General features: G+C 37.9%; 1 protein-coding gene and 1 long non-coding RNA gene across 3 annotated transcripts in view; one reads left to right on the forward strand and one right to left on the reverse strand.

The window, feature by feature from the left end:
• The window catches only part of ADGRV1 (adhesion G protein-coupled receptor V1), a 685,020-nt gene that overhangs the window by 611,697 nt on the left and 56,117 nt on the right, over positions 1–17,206 (forward strand). The gene's annotated exons all lie outside the window — the stretch shown is intronic.
• Positions 1,023–16,976, reverse strand: LOC111767099 (uncharacterized). 2 transcript variants are annotated; one of them, XR_002798993.3, is made up of 5 exons: positions 16,170–16,976; positions 12,628–12,725; positions 11,930–12,014; positions 9,329–9,415; positions 1,023–1,446 (listed from the first exon to the last, which is right to left on the reverse strand). It is a non-coding gene; the product is annotated as an uncharacterized lncRNA (long non-coding RNA). The 2 variants fall into 2 exon arrangements; XR_009180525.2 differs by lacking the exons at positions 11,930–12,014; positions 12,628–12,725; positions 16,170–16,976 and adding an exon at positions 10,979–11,148.

The raw sequence follows: 17,206 nt of genomic DNA on the forward strand, positions 1-17,206 counted from the left end.
CCTTTTCCTGTGTGTCTCCATTTATATCAGCTCCAATAAGAGGGCAGAGACTCAACCAGAGTCATGCCTTACTCCTAACGTAGTCCAATCAAAAATATCTCACACCCATAGGAATGGGTTAATTAAAAAACATAATCTTTCTCTTCTGGGGATACATAAAAGAATTTCAAACTGTCACAATAGGTTATAATAGTTCTTATATTATTATTTAGTTTTAACAGTTCTTCAGTGCTCTGAGTCAAAACATAGACTTTTTACTGTAAAAACTGAAGTATATGGGGCCTTTTCTCAGCAGCTGTGTCACCGATAAATAATAATAATGGTTTCCTTTTATGCCAAACCTTCTGTATTAGATATTTCTTTTAATCCTGAATTCCAATTTTTACCTTTATTTAAATTACTTAAGAAAATGATTAGAGGTTAAATAATTTGCCCAAGATCTCACATTTAGTATCTCTTTGGTCTCCAAAACCCATGCTTTTACCTCCTGCACTGTACTGCCTCCCATCTAGACCAGTTCCTACTCCATATTTTTAAATTTAACATAGGCCTTATTGGGTAGGGAAAAAAATTTACATATGAGACACAATTAGAAACTAAGACAAGGTTATAAGAATTCAAGCAATAGATTGCATGACCTAGGCTATAATAAATATCTATGACAGGGGTTCTTAACCTTTTTGTTCCACAGACCTCTTTTGCCATACAAGTAAAAACCATAGACCCCTTACACTGTACTGTGTATTATTTAATAAATATATCACACCCACACCAACACGTCCCCACAAGAATAATGTTTTTTTGAATTTCAATTCAAGCTCACAGACCCTTTGTTAAGAACCCCTGAACTAGGAGCATGCCAGTTAGAGGAGTTCCAATGGCCATATGCATTGAGCTAAATAATCTCCAAACAGGTCAAGAGAATGGTTTTTCAAAACTCTGGTAACACTATCATATCCATGAATTCCACTGTTTAATGATATCATTAACACACACAATTTTTCAATGATTATCAACTGAATTAAAACATGGCCACAAATGCACAGTGCAGTTACTATTTCTAGGAAAATACTAGAAGTCGCTGGCTATGTTTTTCTCCTCTTAATAGATATTGCTGTGTGAAGACAACAGCAAAGTTAGCGCAAACTAGAGCTAGACAAGCCAGCTGAAATGATAAAATTACAAAGAAAAGAATGAAAACTTTGGATTCACTGGATGTGTTTAATGCTGGAAGCAGTTGTCCCAAATATGTCTACATCCCTTAAAAGGAAGTGAAGAAATTGATGCTTGAGAAGTTGTCTCCCTTTTGCTTGCCTGCTTTCATTCTTCTTTACATGTATATTCAGCCTCTTGTTGTTGAGATGGTTGCAGCATTTTGTACTGAAGTTTTGTTGTTTTATCATGAATATACATCTCCATCTCCAACACTTGCAAAAGTTGGGAAACCTCAAGTGGAATAATGAGGAAAGAGAAGTTTACTAGAATTGTATAACTTGTAGAAGAAATGTATTAGTGATCATCTATTAAAATGAAGTTTCTTAATAGGATTTTTTTCACAATGCTGAAATGTTTAATGAATATTGATAGGCAAATTAAAATAGAATAAATTCATTTATGATTTTTTTTTCACCATATAGCTCCCAAATACTTTCCCCTTTCAAATCCTGGAGGAATATTCACACACAGAGTAGCCATAGCTATTGAAATGAGTCAGAGGAGCTCTAGTGTTACTAAATGAATGTTACAGCACTCGTAAATGTTATCTAATTACAAATATATGCTTTTAAATTATCCACTTTTCATAAAGAATCACCATAAAAACAAAAGGAAAGTTGTACAGGGGTGCTGTCCTTTTCACTACTCATCCCAAATAGGAAAATTTTGTCAAGTTTTTCTGATTCTTTTAGGAATCTGCTTCTTTGTTATTTCAATATAATAATACTTGTATTATTAGTAAGTTATTAATAATAACTTTCATATTATTAATTAGAATGGTTTCTAATTCTCAGTCTTTCAGACATAGGCATCCTAGAAATAAATTTAAGAAAAGTAATCTTCCCTGTGGAGACTTTCCAATATATTCCTATGAGATACCTTTAAGAAATTTAACTTTCTATAATACTGTTGGCGTTCATTTATTCAGATTCTTATACATCATTTTAGAGGTTTACTTTCTTCCTCCGAGGGAGCCAATTAAGTAGCCATTACAGAAAAAAAAAAATCTGAAGAAATTTTTCATATTTACTTGAATCTTGTCCGCTTGCATATTTGGTTACTCCCTAACCAGTTTCAATATTTTGAGGAAATATCCAAGAAAATACTTTTTATTTCCAAATGCATATTGGCCAAAGATAAAATATTTGAATGTCTCTCATCATTGGCAATATTCCTCGAGGTATGTACAATTTTTAGTAAAATAAATGTTGTGTTACACGTCAATGAAGATCAACAGGTTCCTGTTGACAATAGAACTAAAACCTCATCACAGTTTTGGTTTTTACCCATGAGCTCCACTTCAAAATTAAATTATTAGGAAAATGTTAGAGTAGCATGATACAAACATGATCTTCAAAATCACAATACATCTTAAAAAATGCCTGCCTCTGAATCATTGCTGCCAGTTTCCTGGACTTGCTATATTTATCACTCAAGATTTTCTAGTTTTAAAATGATGTACTTATAAAATCTTCATTTTGTCTTCTTCTGGGCTTCAAGACATAGTTATTTACATGTAAAAGGTGAAAGCCACTGTGTTTTGCAACTATAGAATTCTCTTCATAAATTATAACTTCATACTTTATCTTTGGACAGAGTCCACATGTTTGTTTTTATAATGCCGCTAAAACATATAAATCAAACATTTTATTAGGAAAAGTTTGTCTCTACCAAAACAAAACCATATTTCATTAGTCCTTCATACTTATAAAATATTGTACTTTCACATTAATATTTCATGTATTCTTTTCCCCCAAACATGGAGTATACAATTTTAATGCAAAAGTAAATGGAAACCAAATATAAAATCTGACTGAAATCTGGTTCTGTTTGAAACACCAAATGAGTTCATTAATCAGGTGAATGTAAATTTATAAACTGCTCTCATCTTGATACTTACTAACAATGTTCCTATCTTATGCCTCCCTTTCCTGGCCTATAAGAAAGGAGAGAAAGGTGCTGGTTCTGTCACAATGTACTTTTGTCAATGCATATGCCTTCTGCATGAATTTTCCAAGAATCCTCCCTGACTACAATCACAGTCCCTCACATCTACAGAATTCGTTCCAGCCCTGTTCTTTCTCTTACACGTCCCATCCCTGAAGACCTCACAGTTCTCATTCTCTACATCCAGACTTTTGAGAGATCCTGTACTTCTCTCTATTGGTACCCCCAAGTCTTATCATTTCCTTCTTCCATTTGCAGCAGTCACCAGCTCCTGCCTAACTTTTTCTTTGTTTTCTGCTTCTCTGGATTATGGGAGAGAATGTTATGGGAGATAACATAATCTCCTTATGGCCTTTTTGCATCATTACCTATAGTGACTTAAGCCATTCTTGATTCATATGAATGAAGCAAAGTATTCTTGTCATTCTACCAGATTCACACTGACTTAGTGATCTTGGATCAGTGATTTTTTTTTTTTAACAGATGAAGGAACCAAGTCTGGAAAGGTTAACCTGTGAAGTTATTAATACAGTTTTATTTTTCAAATTTCTGAATTTCCTAATTCTTTTCATTGGAGGCCAAAATATCCTTTGAAGAACACTGTCATAAAAGGAAATAAATGTTTATTACTATAGAACCCAAATAAAAACAGACTTGTATGGAATCTCCTGTGAAATGAGGTGTACTGTGGATCATGATGACCCATGAACTAAGCATTGAACTAAGAATTAGCAAGCACAGAACAGTTGCTAATTGTGTGACCTTGACCAAGTCACAAGGCTGGAATTTCTTCATCAATGAAATGAATGGAATCAGCAATATCCCATCTAATTTTGTGATGTTTTCTATTCTCAAATTTTATAAAAATGTTTTGTGTGATGAACCAAAAAGTTTTATTAAACCTTGCTCTTGATATTTATTCTTTTCACAGTTTTTACCAGTACACGTGTTCTTTTTTTTTTTTTATTATTGATTTTGTAATAATATTACATTAAAAATATATATGTGAGGTCCCATTCAACCCCACCCCCCCACCCCACCTCTCCCCCCCCCCCCCAGCAACACTTGTTCCCATCATCATGACACATCCATTGGATTTGGTAAGTACATCTTTGGTCACCTCTGCACCTCATAGTCAATGGTCCACATCATGGCCCATACTCTCCTCCATTCCATCCAGTGGGCCCTGTGAGGATTTACAATGTCACGTGTTCTTTATCCTCTTTTATTTCAGCTTGGAAAACTGAGACCTCAGAGTGAGGCAAGCCTCTAGAGTAGCAGCAGGCAATTCAGGGCTTAATTTGGAAAGTAAACCCAGGCTTCCCAGCAAACAACCACTCAGTAATCTTTTGGGATATCACTCTCCTTTCTTGATGAGTAGGTGCTTTTTAAGTTTCTCTTTGCTTAATTTCAGGTATTTCATAAGTCTCCCAGAACTATGAAATATCAGTCACAGAAATAATAAAAGAGTACATTTTATACTTGAAACCCCAATTGTGCTTTTTACTAAAATCGCATGCCTTAACACTGCATTTATAATATTTGAATAACTGCACCATATTTTTATTTGACATTAACTAAGTATCTAATGTATTCATTTATAGTTTTAGATTTGTGGCAGCAGAGAAAAGTATATACATGTTCGTGGTTTAATAAGGAGTCTCTGTGCAGTGAGGTATCAGCTTAAAATGTTTTCATTTCTCTCTAGTCACAGCTTTCAACTGAAGTCTGTCTGATCACCCTTTCACATACCTTATTAATGTCTTGGATAGATGATGCAACATTTGATCATATTCAGTTGTTAAAGCGCAGTGCAGTTTAAAACTTTTATCTCAAATTCAATTTAAATCCCACTTCTGCCTCTCTAGCCAGCACAGGAACACTGACTTAAGCAGGATTTTGACTGTTTGCTGTAGGATAGGAGGAAGTGTGGTCTGATCTGAGGTTTTCTCCTTCACTTACTTCAAGAATAAACTCTTGCAGTATGTTGGGGTTGGGAGGAGGAAGGGGACAGAGCCTAGTATATTTTAACTGGTTGCTGAACCTACCTACCTGTCTGTCCCTCTCTTTCTCGCTGTTGGTTATCTACTTTTCTGATTAAGGCTGAATATGTTTCTTTTACCTCTGGGAGGTAAGTGAGCAAGCAAGAGGTAAATGTGTGTCCCTTAGAGGCTCCATGGGATATTCCCACTGGTCAATTCCATGATATGTTGATTGGCTGAGTTAGGCTTTGTTCACCTGCTTGACCCTCCAACCCAGTAAAACCCCAAAGCTCCTTGCTTCTACGGTCCATCTTGCCTGACAGGCAGCTCTCCCACACGGAGTGTCTGCCATATGGCACTAGCCCATGGACTCCACAGAGCCCATAAGACCTAAAGAAAACATTCCGCAGTGGCCAAACTGAGGAGTGGGGAGTGTATGCAGTCTGCACTAGGTCAGATCCTCTTCTGCCTTGTTCACATAGATACAACAGCACATCAGCAGATTTACAGCTTAAACAGACAACAGGCCATAACCCCCTTTCACTACTCTCCCCGTATTTATGAGAAATTCCTCACTTGTCTTTAAGGGACTGCCCTCCATATTAGGCAATGATTCATGACTGAAAAATCTCTCCAGATTGCCTTCTAATATGGATGGTGGTGGTATACCAGTTTGGCCAGCTTTAGTAAGCTTCAAAGAAAAAGTGTCTGGTCCTGGTTGTTGCTACATCTATTTAAAACGAATGATGCTGTATTAATTTTCCAAATCGGCTGCCAATGCAAAGTGCCAGAATTGTGTTGGCTTTTATAAAGGGGATTTATTTGGGGTAAAAGCTTACAGTTCCAAGGTCAAGAAAAGTCTAAGTCGAGGCATCATCAGAGATGCTTTCTCACCAAAATCAGCTACTGTTGATACTGCCCAGGTTTCAACCTTCCCCTCCAGGCTCACCCTTTTTTCTTAAAGCAGGGGATCTTAACCTTTTTTGTTGCATGGACCCATTTGCCAGGTGAAATGAATACTACTGTAATTTATTTATTGCATATATTCATAAATTTCAGTTAGAGGTTAGAGAAAATAAAGAGAATAAGTTGATTTTTTTCAATTCAAGCTCTCAGACCCCCTGGAACTGTGGACCCCTGGTTAAGAACCCCTGTCTTAGAGCTTCATGCTTAAGAGATTCTGTGGTCCTCTCTCTCTTGGCATAGGACTTATTTCTTTCTAGGTCTCCTTTATCAGTCTCAGCTGTTCCCATCTCCTCCCAATTTCCGTTGTAAGCTATCAGGCAAATGGCTCATCTCTCCCCCAGGCCCTCAGCTGTTTCAGCCTTTCTGTCAAACGGCAGAATCAAAAATGGCAGAGCTCTTTCATCCTGCCTCTGAGGGTCCATTTATATCAGACCCAGCAAAGGGGCAGGAACTCAACTTGAGTCCCACCTTGTTGATGTAGTCCAATAAAAAGCCCTACAGCCATCTTAACAGGTAACCTAATCAAAGGCTACTTCAGAATTTAATGCAATCAAAGGATATCATCCTGAAGAACAGATTAGTTTATGAACATTTCTCTTTTGGGGATTCATAAAATAATCTCAATAATTTCAAACTGCCACAGATTACTAGGGATAATTGAGACAAGATGTCAGAAGCCAGTTCTTGGGCAACAGAAAGAGTCTTATACAACAGGAGAAGTATAATGTTCTTCTATTCCATGCACATCTTGCCTTTTCTTAAGGAGAGTTGTATATATGTAAACATACAGCATCCCTATCCTGTTGTTTCCTGACTTTTTGTAGACTCAATAACTGAATCTTCTACCTGTTCTCTGCTTCTGCCTTTGCTCACTGCACTTTATTTTTAACCTAGCAACCAGAGTGATTCTGTTAAAACCATAAAGCAAATATATCACTCATTTGCTAAAATCCTTCCAAAGGCTTATCTTCCATGATTACTTCTCCCAACTTCAGACCTGAGCACAAACCTCACCATCTCACAAGGGCCTTCTCTGGCTCCTATTATCTAAAATTTCCACACCCTTCCCCCCAAAATTTTGTATTCTTTTTCCTGCTTCATTCTTTCTCTTTAGAATGTATCAATACCTGACATGCTTTATAACATATTTATATATTTATACCTTGGTCATTATCTCTCTCTCCCACTAGATTGCAAACTTCACGAGGGTAGGGATGTTTTGTCTGTTTAGTTCACCACTGCATTCCTAGTTCCTACAACATCCCCTGGCCCATAGTACATGATCAGTAAATGTTTATTGAATGAAAGAATGGCTAAGTGATTAGAGGTAGACAAGCAAAACTAAATAGCAATTCAAGAGACAAATAATAGGTTCATAATTAACAGTAAATGGGTAATACAATAATTATCTCACTTAAGGTATCGTTTTAAAAGTTACTTAATTCCTCTAAGCCTCAATTTCTCCCCTGAAAAAAATGACAATAATAGTAGAACCTATCTTAGGATTGTTGGGAGAACTGAATAATAAGAGTAATAAAATACATATAAAGAACGGGAAGTGTGTAGAGCTGTATGAGTGCTCAGAAAATATGAGCTGCCCTTATTGTGGTGATAGCAGTTGTCATATAGCATTATTTGAAATTGTTCTCAGCAATAATAATGATAATAATTAGAGAAGCCATAATGAGGTCTAGAAAAGTCAGAGATGGCTTCAGGAAAGATTGTGGTCCTTGAGTTAGACTGCACAGGATGGAGAATTTGCATGGGTCTGAAGGAGAAAACCTCTTCAGGTTTTTCAGATAGATGAAAGGATGGGCAAAGGCAAACTGTTTCAGTTTACAAAACACTGCCAAGGCAATATACTGGAAATGGGTTGGCTTTTACAAGGCAGATTTATTAGTTCAAAACCTTACAGTTCTGAGATTAAGAAAAATGTCCAAATCAAGGCTTCATTGGGAAACCAGCTGCCATCAATCCTAGAATCCTCTCACATGGCAAGACACATAGAAGCATCTGCTGGGCTCTCCCTCCTCCTCTAGGTCTCATTGCTTTCAGCTTCTGGCTTCCTCCAGTTTTCTCTCTGTTCCTGTGGCTTTCTCTCTCCTGGGTTCCATTGATTTCAGCTTCTGGAGGTTTCTCTCTGTCTCTGTGGCCTTCACCAATTCCAGTTTCTAAAGGACTCTAGTAAGAGGATTAAGACCCACCCTGGGCTATGCCTTGCTGGAGTAACCTAATAAAATGGTCCTTAACCTAACATAATCTAATCAAAGGTTCTCAACAGGTTCGCACCCACAGGAATGGACCAATTTCAGAACATAATTTACTAGGGTCCACAAAAGAGTCAAACTACTATACGTATGGTAGAAGAGAACATAGTTATCTTTGGGTAGAATAAAGTTTACGTAGGAGAATAAAAGGAAATAGCATTGAAAAGGCCTTGAGGTGGGGAAAAGAGGTGATATAAGTGAAGCGTTTGTGCCTTTCATTGTTTGTCAGAGCTGCTGTGACAAATACCACACAACTGGTTGGCTTAAACAGCAAGAATTTATTGGCTCGCAGTTTGGAGGCTAGAAGTCCAAAATCACAATGCCAGCAAAGCCATTCTGTCTCCCAGAGATGGTGGCTTTCTTGTGGTGGCAGTCCTCTGTCATGTGGCAATTGGTGTCTTCTTATGTCTGTTCTCATTTCCACTCACTTCAGGCTTGTTCTTGCTGTGTCCAACGTCCCCACTCCAGAAAACCTCCATTCAATTTGGCCTCATTTCTAAACAGGATCTTCCAAGAGCCTATTCACAAATGAGCCTGCACCTTAACTTAACAATAGCATCCTCAAGGGTTTTGTTTGTTTTTATTGTCTTCTTTTTTTAAAGATACATAGATCACAAAAAATGTTACATTAAAAAATATAAGAGGTTCTGATATACACCCCCACCCCACCCCTAGTCCTCCCACATCAACAACCTCTTTCATCATTGTGGCACATTCATTGCATTTGGTGAATACATTTTGGAGCACTGCTGCTCTGCGTGGATTATGGTTTACATTGTAGTTGACACACTCAAGGATTTTATTTACAAATGGGTTCACACCCACAGGAATAGATGAAGATTTGACCATGTCTTTTGTGGGGGACATGGGTCAAGCCCCCAAAGTGCCATATAATTAAAAGCATATTAAAAGTTTAAAAAAAAAAGAATTCAGAAAAAACTTTTATAATACCTTAACCACTGCAAATATTTAATCTTGGCCTCTTGAATTCCATCTGCGAAGACAAGTTGAAAGCCATCCACCAGGGAGTTTATTTTGCTGGAACACAGAACCATAATCATGAATGCTCCTGCTCTTCCCTCAGTCTTTGAGTCTGAGAGTATGAGCTTGGAGCACCATGAAAGGAATTTACATAAATGAATGATGTGTAAATACATGAAATAAAATTGTCACTCAGAGTGTCATCTTTTTGACATTAGGGGCCGTGAACCCAATACATCTTCCATGTGTCTCACAGCACCTCAGTCTGTTCTGAGAACCAATTGAATAGAATTCCCGGGAACACTTGCAGTTTCCGGTGCATCAGAAGGGGCCATTCAAGTGAAAGTACCTTATCTAATCCTTAAGGCCTGGAGAATGGTGCCATTGAGAGGCCCTCTGTATTTGCCTCTGTTTGTACCCGTCTTAAAAACACAGGCACTTTTTCTTTTTCTTGACTCTATCACTATTTCATCAGCTGGAATTTCTTATTTTCCTTTTCCTTTCAGCATCATTTTCTATTTCATCCCATCATTCCCCTCATTTTTATCTCTCGATCATTAGCATACAATGAGGGCTCTGTTAGCAAGCCTAATGATACAATGTATAACTCCTCCTCTGAGAGAGCAAGCCTTCCGTCCACTAGGACCCACCTTGCTTTAAGAAACCAAACAATACCTGAGTGTTCAGTAGGGAAATCTTTTGTTTTAGAAGACATGGTGAATTTCCCAGACCTTAAAGGGTGAAAAGAAATAATGAAACATCTGAATTTGGGCCATTTGAGAATGCCAGTAACATTCCTAGTAGCAGTTAATAATGGCAGGTGCTGTGAAGAATCATACATAGGCAACTGGATTCCTGAAATCTGCCAAGTGGTGACTGCTTATGTTTTTAGAGCTGTGTGAAGGAGAGGAATGTAGCTACACCACTGCTGTGAAGTCCACAGGAGCCCTACAGCTGCAGGCCTTGAAACATTTTGAAAATCGCCCATAACTGTCTTTTGCCTCTGTGTTATCAACTTATCACTGAGCCTACAGAGGCTACTGCATGTTCATGTTACCAGAAGTTCACCTCTGCTATGTTATAAGAAGTATAGGCAGCTGTACCCAAGATGAGTCTAAATGACATCTCCATTGTTAAAGTAAAAAATTAAAAAGTTTTAGAACTCTTGTTTTCTTGACTTCATATTTACCATTTTGGCAGCCCAAGTTGGGGCAGCATTAAAAAATAAAATCAAACCACACACACCTACTTCTCCTTTGGTCCTCAAAACTCTCCCTCTCTCTCAGCATGACTTTAATATATCTTTATATTGACAAATACTTGGCTGAAGTATAAATTCTATCTTTTTCAGTAGTCAGACTCCTTTCCAACCAAAGCAGCAATTGGATTTGCAGACATAAGGACAGTAGAAAGCAGTAGCATTTTGGTTTTACTTAGCCTTCTGACCCTTTTGGCAAAGGAAAGATGGTTCTTATGGAAATCCCTTTGCAACCTCAGGGCAGCAAAGAGGCAAGTAGCAGTGGGGGTGGAAAAGGTGAGATAATAGCAGGAACTGAATCCTGCCTAGCATCTATTGAGAAGAACACAGTACATAAACCCAGAACTCATTTAGGTACTTACTTGCACCAGAAGTTGCAAAACTCCAAAGTCTAAAGGACCTGGAAGCAGCTGGGTTGGGGACTAGGCTGAAGAATGAGCATGCATTGTCTAAAGGGGGCAGCAGCTACTTGGCTCTAGTTAGGTGTTTGCTAGACAGGAAGCAGATTCAGTGTCAGCCAGATCTTCAGATTTTTCCAGAGAAGCCAGAAACCAGATTTTTATGTGAAAGCTCCTAATTTGTTAATGTTGGCAACTATTTAAAGACAACCTTTAAACACAGTACAAGCCAATCAAAACCTGTTGGCAGACAGTGTTTGAGCACCAGTTTTGTAACCTCTGGCTTTCCTAGTAGGTACTTGTTAGAGGTTTTGTAACAAAGGAAAGGCCCTCTCATAGTTCACATGGATGGGGGCGGGGAGGGGGATTTTCTGGCTTTGTCTTTCTGAAAATTTCTACACTGAACATTTTTTTAAAAATCAGTTAATTTTAGAGCTCTTGGACCCCTTTTCTGAACATAATTTGGAATGAACTCCAGCTCCCAGGGTGGTCTCAGGGAGATCCATCCCCTCACTTGGCCTCAAGTTCATGGTTGACCAAGAGGGGAGGAGGGAGGAACTGGACATTCAGAACTGTTCTAGACTAGACGAATCACTGTGCTTAGCTGAGTTTAGATCTATAGCTCCCAGGGCAGGCACAAATCACTTATCCTCAGTATATTGGGGAAAGGAAATGCTATGCGTAATTCAGGCCAGAATCTTCTCAGCTGCGCTTAAGGACGTGCGCTGTGTCTTTGTGGGAGGAAGTGGGACACTATGGGAGACAGAAGAGATAAAGGAGCCATAGAGTGAGCAGTGTAGAGGAACACTACTTATTCCCAATCTTCAACCCTTAAAAAAGAAAGAAAGCCATCAAAATCAAAAGTTAAAGATGCTGAATAACCAGATCTTGAAAGTGTTCAGAGTGCCTTCCTACCTTTTTTTATGAATGCACCCATCCATATGCCAGGCTATTGGAAATCTTCACCAAAATAGAAGCAATGCCAGTGGTCCAGTATCTGCTATGGAGAAACAGACTGTTTTTATTCCAAGTGGAGGAATAGGCCAAGTGAGCAAATGAATGCATGGGGCAAATCAAAGGAAATGTCAGCCTCCGAGCTCATGAGTGTCTTTCTTCTTTACAGTGTGAGAGTCGGTCCAGAAGTCTGAATAATTAAGTCAGGGCCTGCATTTGCTGGCTTTATCCAAGCTGCAGTTCAGAAGTGAGCATGGCATTTAAGGCAAAAGCAAATTCTGCATGCCCAGTGTCATCTGTGTCTGGTATTTTGGTTTATTTGTGTGTGTTTTTTTTAACAGTTTCTTCCCAGAGTGGAGAGGATGACATCAGCTAAATACGAAATGCAGACCCTTCTAATTAAAATTCTTGTTTATTTATTTGTGATTTTAAAAAGAATATGAAGCATGCCTGTAAGACATTTGTGTCTGGAAAGAGTTGAGCAACTCTGAAGCTGTAGCGTGCAGCAATTGGTTGAAAATTGCTAAATTATGTTTCTTTATTTTCAGCAAAATGTCAAATTTTTTTTGCTTCTATAAAGGTCAATATGGTTTAAAGAGTAAAAGACCCTTATTTTGGACCATTTACTTGTTATTGAACTTCAGAAGTGTTTTATTTACCCGTAAAATTAAGTCAAGGAATCTTTTGGTGGCTCTGAAAGGAGAGTAGGTTGCAATAAAAGTCATTATTTTGTGTGACTTTCCTCTTCTTTCTGGGCCTTTCATGGAAAAACAGAAAGGAGAAAATTAGTTTTGATAGCAAAAGTTATTTGTGATTATATGTGTACATAGAAGCATATGTGGAACATAATTTGTCACATTGGATGGGTTAGGGGTCATTTTTTCCTTATGCTTTTTGCTCTTAGATGTTCTTTAACAAGATAGAGCGATGGAAATGAAATTATTTTAACAAATACATTTCATAGTGACATTTTCCAAATTGTAGCCAGGGACTTGTTCTTCCAACAGAGAAGTCATCTCCTTTTTATAACTGAGGGTAAACAACTAAGCACACACCCACCCACATGTGTACAAATGCATGGTTAGGGAAAAGCACCCTTTGTTCAAGGTTATTTTCTAATGACCATCATTATTTATTAGCACTGATGGATACAATCATAATGCATTACTACTGCATATGCTTTTTTTGGGAAAAAAGGTAAAAATAATAAAGTGGTATTAATATTATTATTAATATTAGCTTAAAGGCATAAATTTCTATTGAATTATATCTTCTAATCCTACTTCAAAGCCAAGACTAATCTGGCAAACTGTAAGCCAGGATTTGGTTATTTTTGACACAGATAGAACACATATTAGTGATACTTTCAAACTAGAATTTGCTAGAGTTTGTCTTAAGTAGCCCCCCACTCAGCTTCCCTGACTTTTTCTTTCTCTTGCCCTGCTCCCCTACTCCCCTACCAGCCTGTGTTTTGTTTTGTTTTGCTTTGATTTGCTGAACTCATCTCACTGTCCACTAATTCCCCACTAAAGATTTCACATTGTTGATTTCAGATATGCCTCTTGCCCCAGGATGTTGGCATTTTAAGGAGGGATTCCTGACATCCTACCCTCATTGCCTTTTCCTGGAGAGAAAGCAAATATGTGAAAACGCTTTGCCCTGATCATATACCTTCCAAAGAGTATGGATAGCAAGCACAAACTCTTCACCACACTTTCTGGATTCACATCCCAGCTCTGGCTCTCCTATTTTTGTGATCTTGCACAAGTTACTTACTTAACATCTCTGTGCCTCAGTTTCCTCATCAGTAAAGTAAGATATTTATACCTACCTCACAGGGTTGTTGTGAGAATTGAATGAGATAATACATTTAAAACATTTAAAAGAGTGGTAGTACACAGTAAGCACTCAATGAGTGTTACTTATTTTTGTTATTACTCTAATTCTCAGTGTTACCACCTCTGTTTTACAAACCCCACTTTCTGAATTGTCTTATAATTACTACTCCATTTCCTGAGCTATGCATTAACTGTTAACTGTAGATAGAACTAAGCAATGCTTCGTTTTATTTAATTAATTAATCTACTCTATCCCAGGAACTGTTTTATGTTCTTTGGATGTCAGTGAACAAACTTTACATTCTAGCAGCAGGGTAGAGAGGTAGAGGGTAAACAGACAATACAAATAAATATTTTAAGTAAGTAGATTATGTAGCACTTAAGAAGGTGATAGATGCAAGATTCAAGAGACTGTGAGACAGGCAGGTGGGTTGCAGTTTTAAATAGGTTGGTCAAGGAGTCTCTTTGAGAAGGCAAAGGATGACCACATCTAGAAGAAAGTAAGGGAGGGCCTCCTTGTCCACCCCAGTCAGTTTTACTTCCTTGTCTGATTCATACTTATTTTTATTCTGAATTTATTTTTATTCTGTATATATTATTTTTGAATAGCCATTAGTGAATTCCATTGCATTATTAGTACTGTAAAGTGAATGTATATTCTCTTAGACTGGATCATTTGTCTACCTTTTGACTTTTATCCTAAAATTTCCTATTGCATATATTTTCCAATATATTCGAATTTGTCTATCCAGAAGCACCACAATTTTTTTTTAATGTTTTTCTTGTTTTTCTCTCACACTTGAGTGAGGCTTATATTAGATTCATTATGTAAGGTTTTATTTTAACTTTTGGCCTCTCTAGTACCATTGCATCAAAAGGAAGTTAAAACTGACTTGCTTAACATCACTTGCCAAAGTAGGTGTAATGCGGGCAAAAATAGGACACAGATACATACCGTCTTGGAACTTACTTTCCAGCAAAAGAAGACACATATAGAGACAAGATCTAGAAAGAAAAGAGTCCCAGTTGTGGGTAAAAAAAATACAAAAACCTTTAAGCCCCAGTCAAGACACTGGAAGTTAGCATAATGGAGTAGAGAAGTTAACAGATATAACCAAAATAAAAGTCATTGTAAAATGTCGAAGTTCTAAAAAAAGACCCAATTCCTAACAAACTTTGACATTTTAGTTATAGGGTCAGGAAACAAATTCTAGTTGGATTGGTTTAGTGCATGAAAACTACATAAAAATAAGTGACTGTAAAGTTTTCTGTAATGTTCTCTTATATTTGAAATTGTATGATTAGTATTTTTATAATTAATTCCTAAAGACATTTTAATTATTTAATAGAATAATTTAATCAATTCAATTAAGTACTACTTAAAAATTGATGTTTAAAAACTCTGTAGCAGATGTAGCTCAAATGGTTGAGTGCCTGCTTCCCATGTTCATTCTCTGGTACCTCCTAAAAACAAACAAATGAAAAAACAAAAAACAACAACCCTGGGGGACCTGGTGTAGCTCAGTGGTTGAGCACCGGTTTCCCACATACGAGGTCCTGTGTTCAATCCCCAGCCCCGGTGGTACCTCAGAACAAACAAACAAACAAACAAATTCTGTAGAGCTGGCCCATCCATATTTGTGAGAGACAAAGGAGGATGGAGAAGATAGAGAACCATGAGGTTTCCTCCAATTGGAGACAGTCCCTCAGAGACTTTGTGTTCTGGCAGCTTTGTCAGTGAACAGTGGAGACCTCAGGATGGTTAGTGGAGAGAGGACAGAGGAAAAGAGTAACAAACTGCTTTCCTCTGTTCTTTTTTTTTAATACATTTTTTTTTTAATTTAAAAAAGACTTAGATTACATAAATGTTACATAAAAAAATATAGGGAATTCCCATATGCCCCAACATCCTTCCTTAGTGTAGTACATTTGTTACAATTGTTGACTACATATTGAAGCATTGCCACTAACCATGGATTTTGGTTTACATTATAGTTTATACTCTGTCCCATACAATTTGGGAAATTATGACAAAATATATAATTACCTGTATCTGTCATTGCAACATCATGCAGGACAATTCCAATGTCCTGAAAATGCTCCCATATTACACCTCTTTTTCTCTCTCCCTTCTCTCAGAACCTTTGGTGGTCACTGTCTCCAAATCAATGATAAATGTTTTTCCATTGCTAGAATAACAATAAGTCTAGAGTAAAATAATAATAAGTCTACTATAATTGTAAGTCTACTGTAGTCCATTGTTCATTCCCCAGTCTGGAGGATTTGGGGATTGTGATGACCACTCCGCCTCTAACTGAGAGGGGGCTTAGATCCTATGGGGCAGATGGATAGGGCTATCTTACCTGCAGTTGTAGACTCTGTTCCTTGGGATAGTTGTTGTCCATCATCATTTCCTTATGTTGTCCTGGGTGGGTCCAATGAACTGGAGAGTAGGTGTTGCAACTGCTGAGATTTAGGGCCAAAGTGGCACATGGACAGACCAAAGATTTAAGTCTCTTGGGCATACACCTATCAAATATAGTATTAACTCTCAGTTCAAATAGAAGGGATAGAAGAGCCCTGTATAGGGAAGCCACAAATGAATCCAACTCTGTCACACTGGGAAGCATAAATTCCAAAGTAAGGCCCTCTGTCAGGGCACCAAACTCCTGAGCTGTCTACCCTGCCTATAATGTCAAGATGTCTCTAGAACTCTCAGGAACCCCTCTATTTGAGGCAATATTTATTGTGACAGTCAATGAGATCCTGCTGAGACGTGCATAAGTGTAACCTCTGGAATGACCTATGGACTCACTTTGAAATCTCTTAGCCATAAAAACTCATTTGTATTTACCATTTCCCCCTTATGGTCAAGGTCTTTTTCCAGGTACATTGCTGTTGATGCTTGGTAATAATCCCTCAGTGCCAGGGAGGCTCTGGGAGTCATGTCCCATGCTGGGAGGAAAGTAGTGCATTTATATGCTGAGTTTGGCTTAGAGAGAGCCACATTTGAACAAGAAGGCTTTCAGGAGTTAACTCTTAAGCAAAATGTAATACTAGGCTAAGTTTCCATTTCAAAAGAAAAGGTTCATAAGTACAATCATTAATATCAAAGGCCCATTGCAATGGTCTGTCTTCCTTCACTAGGCACTGCCACTGTACTAAGGGGATTCATGCTTTCCCATTAGAGAATGTAGCAGAGCTCCCAGGATGGGAATTCCATATTCTTTCAATTAGTATATGGCTCTCCACCCACTGTGACAATGCTCCATGAACACTTGAACACATTCATATGCCTTATAGGTATGCCCCAGGTGAACCCCCTCCCGTGCATCCCTCCATCACCGACACCCCACACCAGTGATCCTCCCCTGCCATAGCTGTGACCCTTCTGTGATCC

This window comes from Dasypus novemcinctus, chromosome 2 (assembly GCF_030445035.2).
Source record: "Dasypus novemcinctus isolate mDasNov1 chromosome 2, mDasNov1.1.hap2, whole genome shotgun sequence".
NCBI lineage: Eukaryota > Metazoa > Chordata > Mammalia > Cingulata > Dasypodidae > Dasypus > Dasypus novemcinctus.